Source organism: Pituophis catenifer, unplaced genomic scaffold (assembly GCF_029215685.1).
Source record: "Pituophis catenifer annectens isolate HBS135680 unplaced genomic scaffold, rPitCat1.0.hap2 SCAF_4, whole genome shotgun sequence".
Classification (NCBI taxonomy): domain Eukaryota; kingdom Metazoa; phylum Chordata; class Lepidosauria; order Squamata; family Colubridae; genus Pituophis; species Pituophis catenifer.
The window spans coordinates 12,854,284-12,878,129 of record NW_027256884.1 but is presented as its reverse complement, the minus strand read 5'-3'; positions in this window follow the sequence as shown (position 1 = coordinate 12,878,129).

Below are 23,846 nucleotides of genomic sequence, written 5' to 3'. Positions count from 1 at the left end.
GGAGAAGGCAGGGATCCGCAAGACTTCTGGATGCGCCAGAGTCCAAGATGGTCATAAAGATTTAGCTTGCCATTGAACTGAGGAACAACCTCTTTTATGAGGCTTTCCATAGCTTTCCCTCAGCTAATGAAGAATATCAACAAAAGTCAAGCTACCGAAAGCCTCATAAAAGATGTGGTATCTTAGCTCAGTGGTAAGAGACTGGTTCCCTCCAGATACAACCAGTAGGCTTCAAAAATTTTAGCAGGAGATTCTCTGCCCGGTTGCTTGGTGGTTATGGCCATGGTGGGCGTGGCCTAGTTGGCCTCCTGCACCATGGTGTGTGTGTGGGGGGGTGTTTTTGCCCTCCCCGGGCTTCAGAGGCTTTCCTAGAACCTCTGGGAGGGCGAAAGCAGCCTCTCCAGGTTCCGGAGGCCTTCTGGAGGCCAGAAACAGGCCTGAGCTTCCCAAACTTCCAGTAGGCCCATTTTTCACCTTCCCCAAGCCTTTGTGCGTGCAGAAATTTTGAGTAGTTCGGAGAACCGGTAAATGCCACCTCTGTCTGGCCCCGCCCCCATCAATTTTCTGCCTCCCGAGTCCCAGCTGATCGGGAGGAAATGGGGATTTGGCAGTAACCTTCCCCTGGAGTGGGGAGGGAATGGAGATTTTTTAGTATACTTCCCCTGACACGCCCCCCCCAAGCCACACCACGCCCACCAAGCCACACCCACAGAACTGGTCATAAAAAAAATTGAAACCCACCACTGCCAAAAACATAAGACAGAGTTATTTTTTTAAGAAAGATGGAATACTTTCCTCAAACAACCTACTCATGTTCTATTATATGGCCACATGAGGACTCTTAGTTTTTGAATTTAGATCTTCACAGTCCGGCTACAATATTCTGACGATTATATTCCAGCTATTATTTCTCCTTTTATCTTACTGCAGGACGACGGCTCCTACTTCAAATGCTGTTTTTAACCAAAATAAAAAATGCAGCCAGTTTTTAATCTCTGTGCAAACAGAGCTGATAACGGAAAAACTGGCGCATATAAATTCCTGTTTGTCAAAAATGAAACTATTATGTTGCCATAAAAATCAATGTTTGTTCAATTATTATCTTTGCACAGTACAGTTCATTGCAACACAGTTTCTCGTTAGATTAAATCAAAGCTGCTTTTAAATACCATATTACCAGCTGTTGCCCGATGGAGGACAAAACGAATCGTCTCTCGCAGTAAACATTTGGGGGTAGGGGAGAGGGGCAGTTGTTGGCACACCTTCGTGCCAACATTACAACCATTATAAGCGATGTTTATAAATACACTCCAGGCTTATTTGCCTGTTTTACTGAATGGTTGGTCCTTGTCCCATTTCTTTATCAGAATAAGTGGTCCCACTGCTGGCAAAAGCAATCAGAAATCCTGAATGAACTCATAAGATTTCCTGCTGCCAGGTACTGGAATCAGCTGTTGGAGCTGACAGTAAAATCAGCTGAAAATTCAATCCTGTTTTCCTTCGTTTTCCATCAATGCCCGAACACAAATCAAAATGTTAAGGTGTGGTGGGTGTGCCCTGATTCCTTTTCATGCTTTTAGTGGCCTAGTGGTGAAGACACTCGCCTCCCACTCGGAAGGTTGAGAGTTCAATCCTAGGTAGCAGAACAGTGGTGGGTTTCAAAATTTTTTACTACCAGTTCTGTGGGTGTGGCTTGGTGGGCATGGCATGGCATGGCATGGCTTGGTGGGTGTGGCAGGGGGAGGATACTATAAAATCTCCATTCCCAGCCCATTTCAGGGGAAGGTTACTGCAAAATCCCCATTTCCTCCCGGAGGCAGAGAATAGATGGGGGTGGGGCCAGCCAGAGGGGGTATTTACCGGTTCTACTCAAAATTTCCACTACCCGTTCTCCAGAACTGGTCAGAACCTGCTGAAACCCACCTCTGTAGCAGAAGATATTTCTCTCCCAGGGCACAAAGAAAAAAAACATCTGTTGTGAACTCCACTTAGGTGTCAGGAAGGGCATCTGGCTAGTAAATGCTCAACTCCATCCATTTCACCCCTGGGTCAAATGCATCATCAATTTGGAGCCAGTCTGCCCCATAAGAGACCTAAATCTGAACCCTTTTGAATTCTGTTGATTCTTATCTAGCCCCAATTGGCCTCGACAGTTAGTAGTTCAGGTTCTTGTATAGGTTACATGGAATAAACTTGTAATGCTTTTGAATTCTATCCAGAGTCCTGATTTGCTGGGCCTGACACTCCCTCCCTTCCCCCACCCACCCCGCAATTTCTCCTGTCTCCATCATTTTGCAGCCTCTCTTTGGATTGTGATTTTTCATCCGAATAACAGCAGGAACACTTCAATGCAGGCAGTTGTTCACTTACGACCATAACTGAGTCTAGCAATTATGATCGCAAGTTGTTGCTGAAGAAGCTTCTTGGATGAGAAGTGAAACGCCTTCAACAAAAAGAAAGAAAGAAAGAAAGAAAGAAAGAAAGAAAGAAAGAAAGAAAGAAAGAAAGAAAGAAAGAAAGAAAGAAAGAAAAGAAAGAAAGTCCAGTTGCCTCTTGAAAAAGCACCTTTGGGATAAGCATGACGTGGATGACTGAGAATCTCCATAGACATTTAGCTATGCACTTTGGGATGAACAATCATTCCAGATTTCCAGAACAATTGCAGGCTACAGGAACCATTTGTGCTTCAGTTTGAGATACAGACCACATAGACTCATCCCCAACAGCCTGCACTTGTGATTAACAGTGAAGGGACAGAGGGCAGAAGACATCCTGCAGCCAAGAAGCCTCCGTTACCCATTTGCATTGCTCAGGTGGCCCTGCCTGAGGACACAGATAACCTCCAAGTGGCCTCAATGACTCTCTAAAAGGATGCAAATGACCAGCTTCTCTGCAAGGAGTATAAATCCTTCAATTCTCCACCATCCAATCAGAGCTGAAGAAGCTTCTTGGATGAGAAGTGAAACGTCTTCAAAAGAAAAACAAGAAAGTCCAGTTCCCTCTTGAAAAAAGCACCTTTGGGACATTCACCTGCTAACCATCTCAGGCACAAGTCTGATGAAATAAGTGTTCTGACCCAGCCTTAGCAGAAGCAAGAAACAGATGCCTTGTCACAAAAACCCCCTCTTTATTTACCTCTTGTGAATTAATTGCGTTCACCCACCAAAAAATTCAGCCAAGAGTCCTTCAAGGAGTTAACTGCAGTAACAGACCTTATCAGTTCCTTGCGATAATTGCAAGGCCATGAGCTCCAAGCCAAACGGCTGCAAATTAAGTTCTGGCAAGCAGTCTTTGTGGCATGAAACACAATGAAAAAAATCTGCAGAAATACGAACAACGACAACCACTCCCCTTTCCTTCTATTTATTCCCCAGCGATGGAGGGGCCATTCAGCGTCCATATGTGCTTTGCTTCCTGAGTCAACTCCTTGTCCTCCGTTGTTCACCTCTCCTAACTGCTCTAATCATATGTGCATCTGGAACAGGCCCCAGCTGTTCTTCCTCCTCACTCATATCAGCTTCCAAAGGCAGCTGCCTCTCCGGTGGCTAGGAAATGTCAGATGGCCCTGGCTCTACCTCTGCATCCGATGCAAAGCATCCATCAGAGCCTTCCCCAGACTCCAGAACTGGCCCAAGTTCCTCCCCAACCCCGTCATTATCCAAGTCTGCTGCCAGCTCTGCTGGCAGCTGGCGGGCCACAACAATAAAAGAATAAGAGTCAGTGTGATGACCCAGGGTGTGACACAAAGGCAACACAGCCAGAGAACCGATATGAGTCCCTTTATTATCACCAACTGTGCCCCCAATGTCTCTTTCAACTCTCCGTCCTGGAGAGAGCTCTTCCACCAACCTGTAATAGTCTTTGGCTGACAATACTTCAGTCCCAAATGTTGTAAACAGTAAACTTTCAACAAAAAAATCCAAAAAGGCAAGACAAGGTAATTAATCCGGCAGGGCAAGCAAAATAAGGAATTCCAGAAGTGAAGTAGTACGGCAGTAAATCAAACCAGTTGGGAGGATGCCAGGAACTCAGATAAGCACCAGATGAACTCAGTGTTTGTTCCCGACAACTGGCCCTCCTATTTGCCTCTGCTTTTAAACTCCATCCCCAGCTGTGCCTTGTAAAGAGGATCGTGTCCCTTTCCTCCCTCGTAAGCCACGTAAGCTCTCTTCTCCATTCTTCCCTGAGCTGCCTAGGATTAGGAGGAGATGGGCCTTGATCTTCATCTGAACCCCCTCTCCCTTGCTCTACCTCTCCCCAGCTCTGCCCAGCCTGACTTTGCACTTCCCCAGTTTCTTTCCCAGCCAACGGATCTACTCTCTCGCTCTCTGTCAGCCGTTCCTCTTCCCCTTCCCCTTCAGATTCAGACTCTGACAGGGCCATGACAGTCAGCTGACTCTGTAGCTTGGTGCCTGTAGCTTGATCAGATTTTCGTCCAAACTGTATTAGCTTCAAGACTGCTGAGCAATTTTCAGTTGAAAATAAAGTTCAACTGATGGTTATTAAAGGCCTGATCTATATCTAAGCCCTCTAGGAATTCCCGAGTCTTTTGACAAATGATAGAACTAAAAGACAAATGATGGAAGAATGAAACACAGACGAGTAGCCAGGAGGCCATAACTACCAACTAGTCCCTAACCTCCGATATATGTTTCCAATATCTTATCTTCAAATTGCTACCCTTGAGTTTTAAAAGTCTTTGAAATTTGCTTCAGAGCTTCCTCTCTTCAGATGTTTAAGATTCCATAATTTCAACTGCATGGAAACACCTCTTCTGTGAATATTTTTGATGGGGAGATGAATCGCTTGTTGCTATTTTAAAGATAAAAATATTTTCAGGAAAAAATAATTTCTCTCTCGTGTGCTGGAATCCTGATTCGCCATAATACCCAACCCCACCATTTGTTGCATTCCAGCTGCTAAGGTTAATTTGAAATGTTGGTAATATATTATAAGACAATTACGTTTCAAATCAATGCAAGGCAGAATCCGGCAAAAAAAAATTATTACAGTAATTTAATAGGCAGAATAGGGCCTCCAGTAATGGATAAGAGTAAGTTTTCTAAATATGAGAAAACTGCCATGACAGTGGACTGTCCACATTTTATTGCAAAGCATTTTACGTTTTCTGTTTGCTTCTCCCAATATCTGCATTTCCAAGTTAGCGTTACATATTGGAGAATTTTATCAAATTAAAGGGAAAAAAATTAAGTGCTAGCCGCAAGTTATAACATGGTCCTTAGAGGAAATTTGTCATTTAGAAGTAATGAATTAATTTACATATATACATACCCATCAAAACTATTTTATTTTGTGGTATGCAGCATTTCACAAAGTACAGGAAAAAAAATGTAACAAGTAGTAAAGCAAAAATAAGTTAGGGACTGCAGATAGAAGAAAAGAAAACTGAACAAAGTTTAGTGTCGATCAAGATCATCTGTTGCTTATTTTTAAATGCCTCTGTCTTTTGAAGCCATCCTTGTCTCTACCGTGCCTATATTCCATTTCAACCTTTTACTCTTTAAAAGTCTTCTTTGTCTCTTCTGGAGAGTCTCATCAAACCCACCCACCCATAACATTCTTGGCCTTCCACTTTGTCACAGTCCGTCACTCTTCTTCTTTTTTTCTAGTTCTACATATTGTAGCTCAACCATTTTTCCAAAGCATCAGAAGGCAAGCCAAGAAACAATGGATGAAGAGGAACAAGGAGAGAAGCATCATAGAACTAAAAGAGAAAATTCCCAACGGTGAGAACAAATAACCAATGGAATGGCTTGCCTAAAGAAATTGTGGGGGCTCCATCACGGGAGGTTTTGAAGAAGAGACTGGACAGTCACATGTCTGGAATAGCATAGGGCAGTGATGGCTAAGCTTTTTGCCATCACGTGCCAAAAGTGGGGGGACCGCGGTGGGGGGGGGTTGCACACGCACGTGCCCACACCCATAATTCTATGCACCCCACCCCCAAACATGTGTGCATGACCCCCCCCCCGCGCTTCCCCCGCTTTTGGCACAGTGGGCCCGGTAGGCCCATTTTTTGCCCTACCCAGGCTCCAGAGCCTTTCTAGGAGCCTGGGGAGGGCAAAAAACGGCCTCCCCACCCTCAGAGCCCCTCCGGAGGCTGGAAACAGCCTGTTTGCCGACTTCCAGTGGGCCCAGAAGGCCTGAAAATCAGCTGGCCGGCGCGTGGATGTGCGCCGGAGCTGAGCTCGCATGCCCACCAATATGGCTCCACGTGCCACCTGTGGCACACGTGCCATAGGTTCTCCATCATGGGTATAGGGTCTCCTGCTTGAGCAAGGGGTTGAACTAGAAGACCTCCAAAGTCTCTTCTAACTCTGTTATTCTATTATTCAGTTAACATCTTTCTTGTTCCTCCTTCATTCTTTCAATATTGACATCTATGGGACAAGGCATACAGCTACCACCAACCTACTCATTCCTATCTTCAGTGACCCATTAGCAACCTATAGGAGACCTATTTATACATCTGAATGTCCCTTTTAGTCATTCCATTCACAATTTAACTTATATCCACCTGTATTCGCTTCGGTTATATCTTTCTTCTTCTTTGTCTTATTTTCACCAGCACATTTTCTTCCCTTTCTTTTCCCCTTTCCCTTTGGCAATTAATTAAATCAGTCAGATAAGAATGTATTTTTAGGATGCAGCAATTCCGACAGACATGGGGAGGCAGGCAATAAGAGTTTAAAATTAGTACAGTAATAATTAAAACAGGCATTGGGGTTGGGAGGCTACAATGAGATTTTAGGATGAGACTCTGGAATGGTATGTGGTGGGCGGTTTTTGTGGTTTAACTGGGCTTTTATGTAGTTTAATTTCTTGTAATTTGATGGAGTCCCATGTCTTCATTTTGTTTGCTGCCCAATTTCTCAGATAGATGGATGGCCATATACGTTGGATACAGTGGCGGGTTTCAGATTTTTTTACTACCGGTTCTGTGGGCGTGGCTTGGTGGGCGTGGCAGGGAAGGATACTGTAAAATCCCCATTCCCTCCCCACTCCACGGGAAGGATACTGCAAAATCCCCATTCCCTTCCCACTCCAGGGGAAGGATGCTACAAAATGCCCATTTCCTCCTGATCAGCTGGGACTCGGGAAGCAGAGAATAGATGGGGGCAGGGCCAGTCAGAATTTTTACTACCAGTTCTCTGAACTACTCAAAATGTCTGCTACCGGTTCGCCAGAACTGGTTAGAACCTGCTGAAACCCACCTCTGCTTTGGATAATATAAATACTTGTAAAAACAACATGTCAGTGAATTAATTAATGCTTTTTTTTTAACCATTTGTTCTTTTTATATTCTAAGCTGCCACCTTTTGTAGGCCAAGACCATCTGCAGTCAGTTTAAGAGATTGATCCCTGCCAGCTATCACCATTTCAGTCAACTGAGGCTCTCTCATCATCTTTTTTAGTGTCATCTAAACCTGCTTGCCAGCCTTAGTTGTACCCAAGTCACATTCCAGCTAATGGAAAAAATAAGGTTCATCGGTTTGGACATATTTTGCCTAGCACAGATCCCAAGAAATGGACGTTTTCTGAACCCATAACCCATTGACCAGGAGATGCAATTCAGGATGCTAATTAATTGATTATGATTGTGGAAAATATAGCACTATAGCAATAGCATTTAGACTTCTATATCACTTTACAGTGCTTTGCAGCCCTCTCTCAATGTGTACTCCCATTGCAAACTGGTAGTAAAGGATATCTATATCTATATCTATATCTATATCTATATCTATATCTATATCTATATCTATATCTATATCTATATCTATATCTATATCTATATCTATATCTATATCTATGTAGGTCTTTGGTTATTCAGATTTTCTCCTGCGTAAAATTGGAGGTGTCTTGGCAACTTTTCGACGTTGCCAAGACACCTCCAATTTTACGCGGGAGAAAACCCGAATAACCAAAGACCTACATACAAACACCCGCGAAAACCTCAGAAAACAAATATATATATATATATATATATATATATATATATATATATATATATATATATATATATATATATACACACACACACACACACATACACATACATATACATATACATATACATATACATATACATATACATATACATACATACATGTGTGTGTGTGTGTGTGCGTGCGTGTGCGTGTGTGTGTGTTTTTTTCCTCTAGCCAGGTTTTCCTACGTAACCAAGGTTTTTCTGCAGCCCTAGCTCAGTAGAATCACATCCACTCGATTCTGGGCTTTTTTCCTTTCTGGCAGCCAGCAAGTTCTGGTGCCAGGTGAGAGACTTATATAGATCTATTTCTGGCTCGTTAGCCATCATCAGTCAGCCACACCCACATCTCATGTATCCTCCCTGTAAAGGTACAGTATCTATTTTCTTACTTCTTCATAGGTTTTATTTATAAATCCTACGAAGTAAGAAAATATATATATATATAATGTAGAATTCCATAGGAAGGAATGTGGTGATTATAGTTCCTTTTCATGTGTAAGAAGATCTCTTTTGCACAGACATTTGTGTTTATGTGTAAACTTTTAAGGCAGGGATCTCCAACCATGGCAGTTTAAGACTTGTGGACTTCAATTCGCAGAATTCCCCAGCCAGTATGGCTGACTGAGGAATTCTGGGAATTGAAAGTCACAAGTCTTAAAGTTGCCAAGGTTGAAGATCCCTCTTCTAAGAGATGGTCCCACATGTGCAGTGTGAAAAATGTTAATTCCCTTGGGTCACAGTTTAATACGTCTTATAGAAAGTCTTCAGAGGATAGAACAGAAAATTGAATCTGAGACAAGAATTGAGTATTAGAACTTAATAGAAAGACCAGTGGTGGGTTTCAAATTTTTTTTACTACCGCTTCTGTGGGTGTGGCTTGGTGGGTGTGTCTTGGTGGGCATGGCAGGGGAAGGATACTGTAAAATCTCAATTCCCTCCCCACTCCAGGGGAAGGTTACAGCAACATCCCCATTTCCTCCCAATCAGCTGGGACTTGGGAGGCAGAGAATAGATGGGGGTGGGGCCAGTCAGAGGTGGTATTTACCGGTTCTCCGAACTACTCAAAATGTCTGCTACCGGTTCTCCAGAACTGGTCAGAACCTGCTGAAACCCACCTCTGAGAAAGACTCTTACTTGGAAACCATTTTTGGACTTTGTGTTTGAGGTGGGGAAAAAAAATGAAATGTTGACTTTGGGTTTTGCTGAATAGACAGGTTTGTTGTTATAGAAATGGCTGGTATATATTAGTATGTAAAAGTCAAAAGTCAAGGTTGTATGTCATTACCTTATCCTACTATGCTAAAAAGAGTTAGAAGGCTTTTCTCTTCCCCTTTATCCTACACTTTTTCTGCTTCCCCTTTTCCTCTCATTTTCCATTATTTTTATTGGTATCTCTGTATTTTATACTATGATTAATGAATAAAATACTTAAAATGAAATGGACCAGATAGTCTCCTTCAAGAGTTCATGTCATGCCCCAGCATATAACTTTTATATGCTGTTGTTGCTCTCTAGCTCCATCTAGTGCCCGGAGAGACAAATACCAAGTATATTGTTTGAAGCTGATCTACCACTTTACCCATCAGCCTGCACTCTCAAAACAAGTGCACGTTGGAAAGCCAGACTTCATTTCCTTTAGCATTTGGAGAAGGCAAAAGCACCAAAAAGAATCCACCTTAATCTGTGGCACATGGTCATCCAAGGGCAAACCCACATCCCACACACAGAGCATCGCTGGTGAGATTTAAATTACTTCTATTTATTAATATAGGGACACGGTGGCTCAGTGGCTAAGATGTTGAGCTTGTTGATCGAAAGGTCGGCAGTTCAGTGGTTCAAATCCCTAGTGCCGCGTAACGGGGTGAGCTCCTGTTTCTTGTCCCAGCTTCTGCTAACCTAGCATTCGAAAGCACATCAAGTAGCAATGCAAGAAAGCAATGCAAGTAGAAAAATAGGAACCACCTTTGGTGGGAAGGTAACAGCATTCCGTACGCCTTTGGTGTTGTTGTGATTCTGACCCCCGAGCCTGTCTTATCAGAGGGAGAAGACTCCGAAAGTGAAGGAGAGGAGTTGGCAAGGCCTCCCTCTCCAGGACCCTCCTCTCTGGCAATGACTCAGGTGTCCTCCGAAGGCCAAAAGATAGGCCAGGAGCCAGGCACTTCCGAGCAGCCGCAGTTAGACAGCGACGGAGATGAGTCTTGGCTGGATCCCCGACAGCGTCGGAAAGACAAGTGCGCGCAGCAGAGAAGGAGGCGTGCCAGAGATTAAGATGAGTCACTGGACCACACCCCACAGGGGATAAAAGGGGGTGTGGTGGCCATTCAGGCCTTGTGACGGACAAAACTGAAAAGCTAGCAAGTCATACTGCATTTCTGGAACTTCGTTATATGCCCTCCTTGGATTTATTATGGACTGGACTTGACAATTCTTTGGCTTTGTGGACTTATTTTGGTTTATCGGACGGAGGAGAAAAACCTCCCTTTGTGAGTAAAGTTTTTGGCAGGCAGCTACCAGGTTGCTGCCAATTCTGTTATCTCAAAGGAATTCCTGACTGCTGGTTTTATTAACTCCTGGCTGACTGTTTGTGTGTGAGTGTGAGATGGGGACAGAACAGGTGTTTAGTCACGCCAGCCACATGACCAAGGAGATGTCTTTGGACAGTGCTGGCTCTTTGGCTTTGAAATGGAAATGAGCCCCCTAGATTCGGGAATGATTAGCACATATGTGCAAGGGGAATCTTTACCTTTATTTATTAATTGTTATGTTCAGCAGTAACTCAGTTACTGCCTGTCTGCCTTACTGCTCAGACTGCCTGTCTTGTATTTAGTTCTCATTGTACGTATTCCTATTTTCCCCAGTTTCACCATATCCTGTTCTTTCAATAAAGCATTCTGATCTACACACACACACACACGGTCTGTTTTATTGGAGGATAGGTGGGTTTAGCTGCATGTCAAGCTGCACACAGACTAACATGTAGTGAGGACGGAACAGTTCATATGAAATATTTCCTCCCCCAATTTTATTTGTGCAAGTGGATCTTGCAGAGAAACGATTAAAGAAGATTTTTCTGGAGCTTAGTTGAACATCATCCACCATACCAACTCACCACGGAGGCAAAAATCCTGTCCTTGTTATTCAACTGAGGGCAATTTTGAAAACCGACTTCGGATAACTTACCTGGCTTTTAGCCTCCTTCAGCACTGCTAAGCTAACCTTTTTTTTTTACAGAGGGATAAGCAAAACGCGGTCTATAAACAGACTTTCAAATGGGCAGCCTTGGTGGTAAGGCATTTCGGCATCGTTCACAAAAAAAAATGGAGACCGTTGTGTCATAGGTCCTTAGGAAAACTGTCTTGAGCAGTGTGATGAAAATGGAGGTCGCTGCCCAAGGGCTTTGCAAAGACCGATCAGGTCAGAAGTTAGAATGCCAATCTCAGGATCTCTGCTTCCTGCTTCTAATTGGAACATCTTTAATTCTGTCACCAGGCCCGAGAGGACATATAGGAAAAAATGAGAAATGTTTCTAGTCAAGTCATAATAAAACTTGACTTCCTCTCAGAAGTGCTGACTGCCCCCTTCTCCGCCGTTAGCTCTCTTTCTCCACCAGCATCTCCCAAGAAGGCTTCTAGACCTGACACATCCAGCATGGAAGGTGAGTGCCAGAGACCTTTTGACTTTACAACCAGCTTGAAACTGATCCAATAATTTTTTATTGTGATTTCTTGCTGGCCTGCTATTTTGTTTGTTGCTCCTTTTAGACCTTCCAATATCCATTCATTACGCTTCCTCAATACTCATGAGCACAATAATCTTCAAGAAGGTGGTTTGGGTGGTTTTTTTTTTTTTTAAAGTTCTTATTCTTATTTACGCATCACTTTTTAATACAAGTTGTGGATCAAATGTTGTTCATCCGGACTGAAGCAACATTTGGCAGATGTTTTGGCACTCCAAAGCAAATTCCGTACAGTGTATTTTCTTGTCAAGGATGCTTTTAAGATGCCAAGGCTTATGAAGTTGTCCAGTTATCACACTGCCAAAGCAACTGAAATAAAAGAACAGAATTTAAGCTAACAGGGTAGACCAGGGAACTGCGCATAAGTTGAGTTCTGACAGCCACACAGAATAATCACTCTTTTTCAAGGCATTCAAGAACATACAAAGTAAAGCAGGTTGGCAAAACAATCAAAATGCAGATGAGTCCAGACCAAAAGGCAGAGGAAATTAACCTACTTTAATTTCATTCAAATTACAATAAATTAAATAAATACCAAGAATAGGATTGGTGTCCATGTATTTTAATATGTGGAGCCCTGGTGGCACAGTGGATTAGAATACAGTATTGCAGGCTAACTCTGCCCGCAACCTGGAGTTTGATCCTGACAGGCTCAAGGCTGATTCAGCGTTCCATCCTACTGACATCAGTAAAATGAGGACCCAGAGCAACATGGTGACATTGTAAACCACCCAGAGAGCGCTGTAAAGCACAATGGGGCAGCATATAACTCCAATTCCTATTGCTACTGCTATTAATAATGTTCCTCTTGACTCACCACAAAATGGAGTCGGAAGCTAGCCTTTCTTAGCTGATCTTGGAAAATTAAGCCAAGTTGGAACTACTGCTTAGTACTTGGATGGGAGTTCACCATAAATACCTTGGCTGGATGGGAAACCAGTTGCATATTGTTTTCAAGAAAAATAGAATAGAATGGAAATAGAAATAGAAATAGAAATAGAAATAGAAATAATAGAAATTGGAATGGAATGGAATGGAAATGGAAATGGAAATAGAAATAGAAATAGAAATAGAAATAGGAATAGGAATAGAACAGAACAGAACAGAACAGAACAGAACAGAACAGAATAGAATAGAATAGAACAGAATAACAGAGTTGGAAGAGACCTTGCAGGTCTTCTAGTCCAACCACCTGCTTAGGCAGGAAATCCTACACCACTTCAGACAAATGGTTATCCAATATCTTCTTAAAAACTTCCAGTGTTGGAGCATTCACAACTTCTGGAAGCAATCCAAATTTTAATTCAAATATTTGATGGAAATAAAGGCAGTTTGACAACAGCGTATATCAGATTGTGCAAATCTATCATAAAGGTACTGCATCTGTGTTACTTTGTCACATGTGCTTTTAAATAATCCACCTCCAGCGACATTGGTTAGTTCAACCCAAGAGGATATGCTCACTGTCTAAATTAATCTTCTATCTTTCCTAGAACACAAAAGAAACACTGTCTACATCATTCTGTTTTTTGTGGATATAAATAATCATGGCATCTGAATATCTTTTCGAAGACCTTCCGAACAACAGAATAACAGAGTTGGAAGGGACCTTGGAGGTCTTCCAGTCCAACCCCCTGCTTAGGCAGGAAACACTACACCACTTCAGACAAATCGTTATCCAATCTCTTCTTAAAAACTTCCAGTGTTGGAGAATTCACAACTTCTGGAGGCAAGTTGTTCCACTGATTAATTGTTCTCACTGTCAGGAAATTTCTCCTTAGTTCTAAGTTGCTTCTCTCTTTGATTAGTTTCCACCCATTGTTTCTTGTCCTGCGTTCAGGTGCTTTGGAGAATAGCTAGACTTCCTCTTCTTTGTGGCAGCCCCTGAGATATTGGAAGACTGCTATCATGTCTCCCCTAGTCCTTCTTTTCATTAAACTAGACATACCCAGTTCCTGCAACCGTTCTTCATAAGTTTTAGCTTCCAGTCCCCTAAACACCTTTGTTGCTCTTCTCTGCACTCTTTCTAGAGTCTCCACATCTTTTTTTACATCATGGTGACCAAAACTGGACACAGTATTCCAAGTGTGGCCTTACCAAGGCATTATAAAGTGGTATTAACACTTCATGTGATCTTGATTCTATCCCTCTGTTTATGCAGCCTAGAACTGTGTTGGCTTTTTTGGCAGCTGCTGCTCACTGCTGGCTCATATTTAAATGGTTGTCCACTAGGACTCTAAGATCCCTCTCACAGTTACTCCTATTGAGAGCAAAGTACCACATATACTGTACCTGTGCATTTTGTTTTTCTTGCCTAAATGTAGAACCTTACTTTTTTCACCCAGACTGAGATGTAAGAATATCAGAAGAAACTTGTGCATGTTGTAACTTGACCTGGTGGAGTCAACCTTCCAGTCCCAGAACGACAATCCTGGCTGGGCTGTTTTTCAAGGAGCCACATCGCAATTGCTATCAACCTGATAAGATATCATTTGGATAAATCTTACTATGAAATATCATAATGGTCTTTTTTTCAGGAAACATCACAATAAAATGCGAAGTCAGGGAGAACAGGTATCAGATCAAGGGCATTCATAAAGGCACGTGAAGATCCTTCACACTATTCCCTAGCTGAATAAGCAGAATACACAAAAGAAGTTATGAAATAGTATTCAGTAAAACAAAAAGAGGAGGAGGAGGAGGAGGAGGAGGAGGAGGAGGAGGAGGAGGAGGGGAGGACGAGGAGGACGAGGAGGATGAGGAGGAGGAGGAGGAGGAGAAGAAGAGAAGGAGGAGGAGGAGGAGGAGGAGGAGGAGGAGGAGGAGGAGGAGAAGAAGAAGAAGAAGGAGAAGAAGAAGAAGAAGAAGAAGAAGAAGAAGAAGAAGAAGAAGAAGGAGGAGGAGGAGGAGGAGGAGGAGGAGGAGGAGGAGGAGGAGGAGGAGGAGGAGGAGGAGGAGAAGAAGAAGAAGAAGAAGAAGAAGAAGAAGAAGAAGAAGAAGAAGAAGAAGAAGAAGAAGAAGAAGAAGAAGAAATCGAAATCTATGCCGTAGTCATCACAGATGGGCCCCACAGATATTGACCTCTCCAAATGACTTTGATCAATCAAACAGGGTTATGTGAATAAGACAGCAAGAGGGAGACTAAGCTACCAGTTCTATTTGTATTCATTCCCTACAAACAATAAGAACAATACCAGTCCCTTTGGGCACGTTTTGTCAAAGCATGCCACTTCTAAAACCTAATTTAATCCCAAGGCCCCTCCCTTTATTTCATGCATGCTGGGATCTTAATCTCACAAATCAACATGCTGTGGTCCACATTCCACCAACATCCAGGGCAATGACACCCACAAAGGATAAACGGAAACCAAACTATACAGCGTGGTGGATGACACCTCTTGCTTTTAACAAGAAACTTTGAAGAGTCCTAACCTTAAATCCATTTCTATAGGTAGTCGAACAGGTAGGAAGGGAAACTATGCATTTCCTTTGCAAAACCTCTTGTATGCAGCCCCTGGGGAAGCTGCTCTGTTAGATCCTAACGTTCGGCTATTTCCTTTCGCAAAGCTGAAATCCAATTGAAAAGTTTCTTTAGACAGCCATTGTGTAGAAACATGATGTCAATATTAATAAAGGCTGAATTTCCCCTTGGCTCACTTCTTACAGATAAGCTTTTCAATAATACTCTGCTTGCACCAAAAAGTCTGGTGGGACTGGGAATAGTAAAGAAAAAAAAAACACTAATAAAAGAATGTTGAATGTTTTTATATTAAATTTCCCCACAGGCACACTGAAAAGCCTACTTAGAGGATGCCAATCAACCTGGTACTTATTAAATGTAACAAGAGTCCCGTTACAACAGATCTTTTCAAGCCCCTAGAAACAAATTGGAAAATAAAGACAAAAGACAATTACAAATGCATTTGGTTGCACACCCTGGACACATCACCTGATACCAAGTAACATGAAGCCTCATTGTTTGATCTTCAAAAGGGGTGTGTGTGTGAGTGTGTGTCTCTGTGTGTCTCTGTGTGTCTGTCTTTCAGCCTACAGCTCTATCTAAATGCCACTTAGAAATGTCAGCAAAGAATTTCGTTCCTCGTTTTTCTACAAGTTTCCCGTCTAAAAAAAAAAAAAAGCTCGAGATTGAGATAGACTTGTTAAGTTTTCAAAAGTTTTCAAAGGCTTTGCACATCACCTTACAAGCTATACGGATGAATAACAGATCTGTTTAGAACCATCTAAAGGGACCACCGCTTTGCCTTCCAATTAACCAAAGGTTTTCCTTCCAGTTAGTAAAATCCAGCTTTTGAGACAATGGAAGAGAGGGTCTATTCATTTAAGACTTTTGGAAATGATCTGCAGTTTGATTCTCAAGTCCTGATATCTGGTGACTTTTTCAAGTTGTTTCTCGTCGATTCTGCTGTCACCAGGTATGGCAATGTCGACGATCCACACTTTTTTCTTCTCCACAATCGTGATATCCGGGGTATTGTGTTCCAAAACTTTGTCAGTCTGTATTCGGAAGTCCCACAATAGTTTTGCATGCTCATTTTCGATCACTTTTTCAGGCTTATGATCCCACCAGTTCTTTGCTACAGGAAGATGGTAGTTGTGACACAAGTTCCAGTGGACCATCTGAGCAACTGTGTTATTACGTTGTTTGTAGTCAGTCTGAGCTATTGTCTTGCAACTGCTCAGTATATGATCAATGGTTTCATCCGCTTCTTTGCAGAGTCTATTATTATTATTATTATTATTATTATTATTATTATTATTATTATTACTACTATTACTATTATTACTATTATTATCTCTTTTATTCATTAAACATGAAACTCAGTCAACTGAACATCTAAAAATGTATCACAAATATCAGTGACTGGCGCTGATGGTTGATACAGGTTGCTGCCAGCATCCTAGGTATCAACCAAGTATCTTCTTAAAATGTACGGTATGTTGTTCCGAGTAGAGCAGTTTTTTGCAGTTCCGCTGGTATTATTGCAGGAAGCTGCAATTACAGCAATATCATTAAATTGTATGCTTCGGTTTTTGACAACTGTGGTATGTGGTGTGTTGTGTTTCAAATGATGATCTGTCTGTATTTGAAAGTCCCACAAGATATTCACCTTCTACTACTACTACTACTACTATTATAATTTACTTTATTTGTTAAAGATGAAACTCAGTCAACTGAACATTCAAAAATTCATCACAAATACCATTGACTGGTGCTAATAGTTGATACGGGTTGCTGCCAGCATCCTAGGTATCAACCAAGTACCTTCTTAAGATGTACGATGTTCCAAGTAGCGCAGTTTTTTGCAGTTCCGCTGGTGTTATTGCGGGAAGCTGCAAGTTGTTGATGTATCTTATAAAATTCTTGGACATGGTACCAAGTGCCCCGATGACAATGGGTATCACAGTTATATGTTTCATCCATACTCGTGTAGTTTCGATGGCCAGGTCGCAATATTTCATGATTTTTTTTCCAGGTCTTTTTCTTCGACTCTGGCGTCTCCTGGTACCAGCGATGTCAATAATTTGTATGTTTCAGCTTTCAACAACTGTGAAATTATTATTATTATTATTATTATTATCATCATCATCATCATCATCATCATCATCATCATCATCATCATCTTTATAATTATCATCATCATCATTCATCTTTATCGTTCAATTGGTTTGAGGGTGTTTTTCTTCTCCATAGTATTTACAATTAAGTTTTGCCCATGTTATGTTTCTACACCAATCCACATTTCTTGGTAAGAAGGATGCATACCTCTGTGCATCTAAATATGTACAAAGATGATGCTGGCTGGAAGATTAAAAGAGTTGTGTAGGCATCACTAGATAGTACAAAATTGGGCAACAGCAGATCTAAATCACAGATCGATCCTTAACCAAATTGTCTTCTTCTCTGGATGCCACTTCTGGGAAAACAAGCATCTTCTTCTCCTTACATCTACATTTAAAAAAAAACAACAAGCCAAAATTCAAAAGAGGCTGACTCTAGGATGTATTTTTAAAAAAATAAAATAAAGAGAACAAAAGAACCAACCTTCCCTGTCTTTCTTGCTCTCTTTTGAGCCAGCCCTTTTCAAACTTCTTAACACAGGCAAATTCAAAGGACCTCATCAAAGTTTCCGGTGCTTGGAGGAACATCACGTGTTTCTTAAAAGGAGATTAGCTTCTTTTCTTGTTGTCTTAGCAGAAAAGGGGGTTAAATGTTAAGACCCATCTCCTGGGGGGAAACTGATGAACTCAGCAAGTCTTCATGGCAGAGAGCTGAGGTCCCTGCTTACTCTAACGGTCCAACTGCAGGAAGCCACAGGGACACATCAGAAGATACTCAATGAGGCCAAATTAAACACCAAAGGTACATTTCAGACACAGGATGGGCAAAGTTGTTGTCTAGCCTTTGTTTTGGCTGAGTTAGTTTAGAGTTGTTGGGGTTTTTTTGCTTATCTCAATCAAGGAAGTAAAGTTCAAACAAACAAACAAGTGGAATAGAGACTAGTCTACTCCTGGCAAGCCAACAAAAGGGGTTTTCTTTTTTTTTAAAAAAAATAATAATTTGTTTGGGGGAAACCTGGCAATCTGAAACACCTGAATGAGAGACCGGACTTGAGAAATCATGCCAGTCTCTTCTTTTAACCCTTAACCACAGACGTACTATTTCGACTATGCTATTATAGACATGAGGTCATAATGACCTCTCTAGCTGCTGGCCGTAGTCCAAGTAATTGCACTACAATATTGTGACTAGTGGTTCTGGATCTATTGCTTCCAAAAGGTGCAGAAGACCATTTGAATTTGTTCTTCCCTATAAATTATTGCATGACGTAGATTGTACCTGGTCATCAATTTCATCAGGAGCTTCATCATCGCTGATGTTAGAATCGGTGATGGTGGCAGGTTCCTCATCGTCCATTACAAAATTTTCATTGCAATCTGATTCCACTTCACTCAGATCACTCTCTGCTTCTTCATACCATGTTAGAACAGTTTCTTGGAAGTTTGGGTCACCAAATCTCACTCGTTTTGGTGGAAAGTGTGGCCCCAACATTATAAAAAAATATATATGTTAACAAAGATCTGTGGTCAAAATGATTGCAATTCAAATTCAAAGACTACTACAGAAAACACCAAATAATTTATGTAAGTGCAATGCTGCATACCCTCTTATTGGTGGGAACACAAAAGCTACTCACAACCAGAATGGTCCATTTCTAAAAATAGGGGTGTTCCAAACCATTCTGTGGTTATGGTTTAAAGTAAAGGAAATGGATGATTGAAGGAAGCCAAATATAGATTGAGAATGTAGTTTGTGAGCACCCAAAAATATTGTCTACCTTCCATTTTGTTTTCCGCCAGCTGATGTGGCCCTCCCTACAATACCAAAGGTGCCATGGTTTGTAGTAGCATCTTTGAAGTCCCAATTGACTGGAGGGAACTATTGAATGATGGTTAGACAAATAAGTAGGCTGCTCCTCCAAATAAGTAGGGTGTCCACTTAATTCTGGGGCTGCTGCTGAAAGGAGAAATGGAAAAGGACAAGGATAAGGATAAGAAAGATGATGAAGAAGAAGATGAACAAGTAAGAGTAGCAGCACTATATTTGAGCTTCAGTATTGAACTCCAAATTTGTCATTGAGTGTGAGGATGTAACATAGCAATCATTGTTTTGATTTGGATTATGATGGAGTTAAAGTAGCTGAAGAGGTAGGACAATCTTATTTACTACTCCATTCTTTCTCTGGCCCTCTTCTTTCTTTCACTTACTTTAACCCAGTTGATCTGGGTTAAATAAATAAATAAATCTGAATAGTGGCCACAAATTTATTTCCTTGGCTTTCAAGATAGATGCAGATTGTTTTAAAACACACAATACAGGTGTTCTTGTCTTTTGCTTCTATTCCTTGAAAACATGTTGGGTTCAGGTCCCAACAATCATCGCAGTAGGGTTCACCCCTAATCATATCAGCCTAACATGATGTGTAATAACACCATGTATTAGTATATGATACTAACATCATGGTGCAGGGCTTAAAGTCTCTGTGCTTGTCAGCTAAAAAGCTGAACAGTCCATGTTCGAGACCTGAACTCCGTGCAACGGGATGAGCTTCTGTTACTTGCCCCAGCTCCTGCCAACCTAGCTGTTTGAAAGCCTGAAAATGTGAGTAGATAAATAGGTACCACTTCGGTGGGAAGGAAACAGCATTCCATGCCCCTTTGGCATATAGCCATGCTGGCTACATGACCATGGAAAGTGTCTTTGGACAACACTAACTTCCTCAGCCAAGAAACAGAGATGAGAAGCATGCCCTAGAGTCTGATACAACTAGATAGGGAAATCTTTACTTGTTTTGTTTACTAACACCTAAGTTCCTCTCTTTATTTTTTATTATTCTGAGCACTGACTATATAAACACCAAAGGCCACAAACTTTCTGAGTCAACATTTGTCTTAATTTCACACTAATTATTTCAATAGATTCCAGTTCCTCCTACATACAGTGACCGTATACTGACAAATTTTTATAAGATGCAACCTCTACCTCTGGATCATGAGCTAAATGTTAGTTTTGCTATGGTGCGCTTTTGCTTCCCCCCTTCTTCATTCTTTGGATGTTGACTCCCGGCAACTGCCAGGATTAGTCCCTGCAATGTCTGCAGATGTTGTTAATGTCTATGTGTCTATTGATGGCTGATTTGTCAGAGTTCTAATGTCAGGGTTCCAAGTAACACCCCCAACAAAAGAAAACTCCAAGGCTTGAGTTTCCTCAAAGTTCCATTTTATTAGAGATGTCATATTGGCATATCTGGGAAAACCCAAATCTGAAAGCTTCCAGGTTTTCCCCACCCAAGGGAAAGTCCAAGTCCCTGCCCAGCACCTACATGTCCATTACATGGTCCAATCCAAGCACCGTCCCAACTGGATATGGCTCCCAGTTCCAGCCCTCCAGGTGCAGGGCAAGATGTCCTTGACTTTCTGAGAAAGGAATGTTATTATGACTATATATCACCCTGACTCCATACAACCCCCCCTCCCACAGTAGTAAATGTGGCAGGCCTGAAGATCCGACAAAAAAGATGGCTTCCAGGCCTGACAGGCAGGCTTGTAGAAATTCCCTGGCAATTTTGAACTTGGCTTGGTCTAGGATGCTCACATTTTCCCAATTGAAACTTTTGTGGCAAGATTTCAGGAGTAGTTTACCATTTCCTCCTTTTATCTTCCCTTCTTCCTTCTTCCTAAACTTGAGAGAGAGAAGGGAACTGGCCTAAAGTCCCCTAGCTGGCTTCATGCCTAAGGTGGGACTAGAACTCATGGTCTTCTGGTTTCCAGACCATTGCCTTAACCATTACATCAAACTGGTTCTTTCCTGGTGGTATTAGCTTCCTTTAAAAAATGTTATGTAATTTGCTTCATGAAACAAAATCTAATTTTCCCGAGACTCTGCTTCTACCCAAGGGAATGGCCTTAACAGAAAGCAAGACAGTTGATTTAACCTTCCTAGCAGTGGCAAAATCAGCCTGGCCCTCTCTGATAAACAAATTGAAAAGTTGTCACTGCACGACACTTTTCCTACCATTTCTGCATTCACCTTTTTGCCCATCTAAACTTCAATCATTTAATGGTGAATGGACAAATTCTTTGGCTGATAAATGCAAAAGAAACATGTTTTCACTTACTTACTGTCCTAAGATGCTGTGAAAATCCCGATGAACAAATGCAACCTTAACTTCAGGGGTGGGATTCTACCGGTTCGGACCGGTTTGGGAGAACCGGTAACTCCGATGATCACCTGGGAGCGAACCAGTTCGTTCCAACGATCAGGTTGGCCCATCCACCTGCCCCAGTGCTTTACTTACCTTTATCTTCTCACTTGATTGGATTGCCATGCCTCAGCTGTGTTACTCCCAAGTGGTAACACAGAAGGGTAGTATTTGTAAAACTGTGTGAAGCACACGATCACCGAACCAGTTAAACCGGCAGCATCCCACCACTGCTAACTTCCATATAATTTGTGCATCCCTAGTTATTTCACCTCAATATGCTGATTAACTTGTTCAACTTTCTTTAATTTTTGTAAAAAAAAAAAAAATGACAAAAAGACACCGGGTCCATTGGAAAATTAGGCTAGATGGGCATAGCAAAGTAATTCCATGCTTTATTTCGTCCTACGTAGCTTCTTCCCTGCATCGTTGCTGACAATCAGTGCAGTAGCAGAAAAATGCATGGAGGCTTTGCAGCCTGATGTGCAAAGAGCGCAATTAAACCCTAGAGGGATTTCTGTCAGCATAACTTACCTTAAACAAATTCACTTAGCCTTCCCAGAGATGTATTCAGCCTCTTGTGGGTTCCAGCTGTGTACAAAGAGTTCTGCTAGGCTTCCAAAGGTAATACCTCCTTACTCCCTTGCTCAAATGGGAATACAGAGGAGGCTGAGCCAAGAGGAAGTTTGGCTTCAATATCTGGAATGCTTCCATATCTCCTTTTTGCAGAGTTGGTCTGGGTCTGTAGCTTAAGCAGAGGGTTAGGTCTCTCTTCTGACCCACGGGGCTCCATTTGGGGTGTCAAAAGACCTCGATCCCCCTAGACAACCCCAATGCATGTTTTTTAGAAGTTCTTTGGCATCCAAAAGAAAGGACCACTGAGAGTTACGCTTTGATTTGCTTGAGTTCTGGTGCCACCTCCGATCTCTATCAGATGATAAACATGCCTGGGTAGATAGATATGCCACAATAAAGTAAGCAGCCCTTCAGGTAGATTTGATTTTGTGGCTTTTGAGGCTGTGAACATTATTACCCGTGGATGAATGCCGCTACATTCAAAAGTAGAAGAAACATAACTTCCGAACCAGAGGTGGTATTCAGCAGGTTCTGACCAGTTCTGGAGAACCGGTAGTGGAAATTTTGAGTAGTTCAGAGAACCGGTAAATACCATCTCTGACTGGCCCCGCCCCCATCTATTCTTTGCCTCCCGAGTCCCAGCTGATCAGGAAGAAATGGAGATTTTACAGTATTCTTCCTCTGGAGTGGGGAGGGAATGGAGATTTTACAGTATCCTTCCCCTGCCATGCCCACCAAGCCATGCCACGCCCACCAAGCCACACCCACAGAACCGGTAGTAAAACATTTGAACCCCACCACTGTTCCCAATGAGTCACAGGTGGCCCAGAGAATCCAAGAAAAATTAAGTGACTTCACATTCTTTATGATGCTGTTGTGCAGATGATTTAGTTACATCATTTGCATGTGTCATCGACCGCCAGTGGCCAGCGGAGTGGGTGACAGACTCAGACAATGAGGAGGTTGGGGAGGAACATGGGCCAGTCCTGGAGTCTGGGGAAGGCTCTGATGAGTGCTCTGGGTCGAAGACAAAGAGGGGGCCAGGGCCATCTGACAGTTATCAGCTGCCTTCGGAGTCGGAGTTCAATGGGGCAGAAGAACAGCTGGAGCTGTTCCCAATGTGCACATGCGCAGAGCTGCCAGGAGAAGGGAACAGTTAAGGAACAAGGGCTGATTCGGGAGTAAAGGCACAGGTGGACCGTGAATGCCCCCTCCCATAGGGAATAAAGAGGAGTGAAAGCGGAGGAGAGTTTGCAGGAGACAATTAGTTCGCTTAATTGGTTCGTGACTCTCAGAGACTCCTTGCCAAGTACTTTCTTGTACAGTGATGCGTTTTGAAGATATCGGCCTGGCAGCTCTCCAAGCCAGATAAGGTCTGTGTTTGTGAATTTGCCCTGGAAAGACTGTTTGCTGGGACTTTGCTGGATGTGAATGAGGAGAATTCACAGTAACTTAATAAAAAGGGGTTTTGTCGGGACAAGGAGTCTGCTTCATGGTTTGGGGAAGCCTAGGTCAGAGACAGCATGCTAAGTCATGTTGTAGTATGGGAGTAGATACTTCCACACCATAGATGCCCACTCAGTTGTATTACTCAACAACTACACGATTCTTAAACCCCAGGATTCTTAGGGCAGACTGCTTATTTACAGTAAAGTTGGACTGAAAGGAAAACCTCCCCAAGTTTATAATAATACAAAAAGGTGAGTAGACAGAAAACAAAACAACAGCAAATATCCAGCGT